Source organism: Peromyscus maniculatus, chromosome 14 (assembly GCF_049852395.1).
Source record: "Peromyscus maniculatus bairdii isolate BWxNUB_F1_BW_parent chromosome 14, HU_Pman_BW_mat_3.1, whole genome shotgun sequence".
In the NCBI taxonomy this organism is placed as follows: domain Eukaryota; kingdom Metazoa; phylum Chordata; class Mammalia; order Rodentia; family Cricetidae; genus Peromyscus; species Peromyscus maniculatus.
In genome coordinates, this window is record NC_134865.1 from 44,796,394 (window position 1) to 44,799,896 (window position 3,503).

A 3,503-nucleotide genomic window follows, 5' to 3' on the forward strand; every position below is an offset into this window, starting at 1 on the left:
GGGCGTTCTGGGACTTCCAGTATAGGCAGCATTCTTTCTTAAACAGACAGTCCTTTTGCAAACGTTCATTTCATTGTTCTGTACTAACAGAGGAGTGTTTGGGGTTATTCTCCTTCCTGTGTGTATATTGACGTGAAAGCTAAGTAGTTAGAGAAATAGATGTTAAATAGATAGATAAGCAGATACAGAGAGACAGACAAACAGATATATAGACAGACAGATGGATGGATGGATGGATGGATGGATGGATGGATGGATGGATGGATGGGTGGGTGGGTGGATCATAGGTAGATTTCATGTGTGGTGTGCTTGCATTTAAACCAAGAATTCTGTGCTCATTTGGCAAATACTCTACCAATTGAGCTGCATCTCCAACTCAGTTGTTTCTGTTTTTAAAAAACAAAAGAAAGGAGACACTAACAAATTAAGTTCAAGGTTGGGATGAGGCAATAAAAAATTCACCTTTTCTAGAAACAAAACTTGCTTTGAGTCATTGAATCAGGTGGTGAAGGGAGGTGAGGATGTGAATTGAGACCTGGGGTGATGACATGGAACCACATCAGATGTGGTTACGATGATGAGCACGGTTCTGAACACTACTTAATGAACCCAGGTGATCCTTTGTATTCCTCCACGAGAGATCTAGACCACTACAAAATCGAACTTTTGAAAGTCCTGGGGCAGGGGAAATCGAGCAGGTTCTGGAAGGTGTTGTATGGGGCAAATGCATGTGCATGTTTCAGGCCTGTACCATCTCCCATGTCTGTCTTCTTTACCTTCTCGGTTCCAGCTGAGAAACTGAGAAGGAAGGCATGGATCTGCCAACAGAGAAGTCAAGGCCATAGTTTCTACATCTAAATAGAATGGCCATCAGTGAAGTGTTATAAACACAGGCATGCTTAGCAGCCATGTGATCCCCATGGCGGGGGAGAGGGTTGGCCCAAGAAAGAACCCTAAGATAAGGTGGAAAATCATTTTAAGGATGGTAGTCTATAGGGATGACTCCATCCTATTTTAAATAGAACCCAAAACAGCAGAGTAATGAGGAGCAAGAGTTCTCTATATATTGTGCTATGGAGTTCTCTTTGGCTTGTAACTGCTGCCCAGGAGGATTTGAAGTCACACCATATGGAGCTCACCTCAAACCACCTTGGAAAGCAAACACCTAGTAATTGTTCACCAAATTGCTCATTGTGGATTATTTACCCCATATAGGTCTACCAAAAGCCAGTGGCTTATATCCATTTACCTGTGCATTCAAAGCCTGCCATTTAATAAAGCTCTAATCCTAAGGGCTCTCACTAGCTCAGGTCTAGCATCTGTTAGGGTCCACAGATCACCCCTCAAAAGACCACCACTCACATGTGCAAAAGCAAGAGCATTTATTTCTCAAAAGAAGAATTCCTGCATGCAGGGATCAGCCACACAACCCCTAGAGAAGCTGGCAGGCTCCTGTTATAGACAGCCAGGAGGGGATTAGGTCATCCTAAGCATGATTGGCCAAGTGAGCAGCAGCCACACTGATGTGTTTCTGATTGGCTGGGGCTGTAAGTGCTGAATCATGCCTGGTGTGCGGTATCGCCCTCACTTGCTTTACCAGAAACCAAAACTGAAACAAAAACGAAGACCAAAACAGAAACTGAAACTTAACTGAAACTCAGTCCCAGGAGAGGCTGGGGCTGGGAGACCATGGTGCTCCTGTGGTCTCTCAGTGTAGTGTTCCTGGACGATCATTAAACCTAGAAAGAAGAAAAGGAGCTTACTAGTGTTACTGCAGTGGAGCCTGAAGCTTAACTGCCTATCAACTGGATTGTTTTACAACTTGGTAAGGACAGAGGTGATCTTAGAGATTCTTGTCTGATACAAATGAAATAATTGCTATTGATTATAGTTATGACTTTATGTGGCATTAATCACTTTGGTAAATGAACCATCAATCTTATGTAATCACTGCTTTAAAAAACAAAACAAAACTAATTTCTTCATTTGTTTTTATGGTCTTTTGAATAAGAATGGCCCTCATAGGCTCATATACTTGCATGCTTAGTCCCACGTTGATATACTGTTTGGAAGAATTAGGAGGCGTGTTCTCTCTCTCTCTCTCTCTCTCTCTCTCTCTCTCTCTCTGCCTGCAGATCAGGATGCAGCTCTTAGCTACTTCTCCAGCACCATGCCTCCAAGCCCGCCTGTGTACCACCATGAGCCCCACCAGGATGATCATGGACTAACTTTCTGAAACTGTAAGCGAGCTCCCAGTTAAAGGCTTTCTTTTTAAGAGTTGCCTTGATCATGGTGCTACTTCGAAGTAATAGAACAGGGACTAAGACACCTTCAAAATCAGCTAGACATCTGTTGGTAGGTAGGGTCAGTACTGGTTTTCTGCTGTGAAGAATACGGAGAAGATAAACCAACAGGCAACCGACCAGTAGAAAATATTTGTGAACTACATATCCAACAAATAATGTTCTCTCTTTCCACCATTCAGGTACTAGAGATGGGACCTGGGTCGTCAGGATTGGTGGCAAATGCCTTTTCTCCCTGCTTTATGAAGTTTTATCTGGTTTTGGTCATCAAGACTCTTCTTAATGTTGCTCAGTGTTAGAATGCTTGCCTATTTTATAAAAGGCCCCAACATTTCAAAAATAAAATAAAATAGTTGAGAGGCTTTTCTTTATACATTGACTTCTTATGCCCTTTATCTCTTTTTCTGTTTCAGTGGGTACTGAATTTTTATTACCGTGTAAAAGAGCTTTATGAAGGTTCTCAACCCCAAATGCAGTTTTTCCAAGTTATTTATTTTAGGGTCTGTTGTTTGTTTGTTGTTTGTTTGGATTTGTTTGTTTTCTATCCAGGGTTTCTCTGCAGATCCCTAGCTGTCCTGGAACTCAGTCTATAGACTAGACTGGCCTCGAACTCAAAGATCCACCTGCCTCTGCCTTCCAAGTGTTGGAACTAAAGTCATGTGCAATCAAGCCAGGCTTATTTATTTTAATTCTTAATGCACAAAATTTTCACAATTTTATATGTAGTGGTTTGAATGAGATGTCTTAGACATGTGCATACTTGGTTCCCAGTTGTTGACACTCTTTGGGGAGTCTTAGGGGATATGGCCTAGAGGGAGGAAATGTCACTAGGGGAAGGCTTTGAGGTTCCAAAGGCCACAGCCATTCCATTTAGCTCTCTCAGCTTCCTGTTTGTGGGTTACCCTGTGAGCTCTGAGCTGCTGCTACAGCTACCTGACACTTGCTGTCTCCACTCTACCATCATGGCCTCTAACCTGGCGTGGGTTATTCATACAATGTGTGAAGATTTAATTGTTGTGATTGGTGTAACAAAAAGCTGAATAGCCAATAGCCAGGCAGGAGGTATAGGTGGGACTTCTAGGCAGAGAGAGGAAGCAGAAGGATAAATCCAGGTGTGAGAAAGATGCAGAATGAGTCAGACACACAGAATGGAATGGAGGTAAAAGACACATGGTAGAATGTAGATTACTAAAAATATGG

At 42.4% G+C, this 3,503-nt stretch overlaps 1 long non-coding RNA gene across 1 annotated transcript; it reads left to right on the forward strand.

The window, feature by feature from the left end:
- Positions 1-1,659: 1,659 nt before the first annotated feature.
- LOC143268542 (uncharacterized) lies at positions 1,660-2,673 on the forward strand. The gene is made up of 3 exons (XR_013044602.1): positions 1,660-1,825; positions 2,136-2,240; positions 2,486-2,673. It is a non-coding gene; the product is annotated as an uncharacterized LOC143268542 (long non-coding RNA).
- Positions 2,674-3,503: the final 830 nt, after the last annotated feature.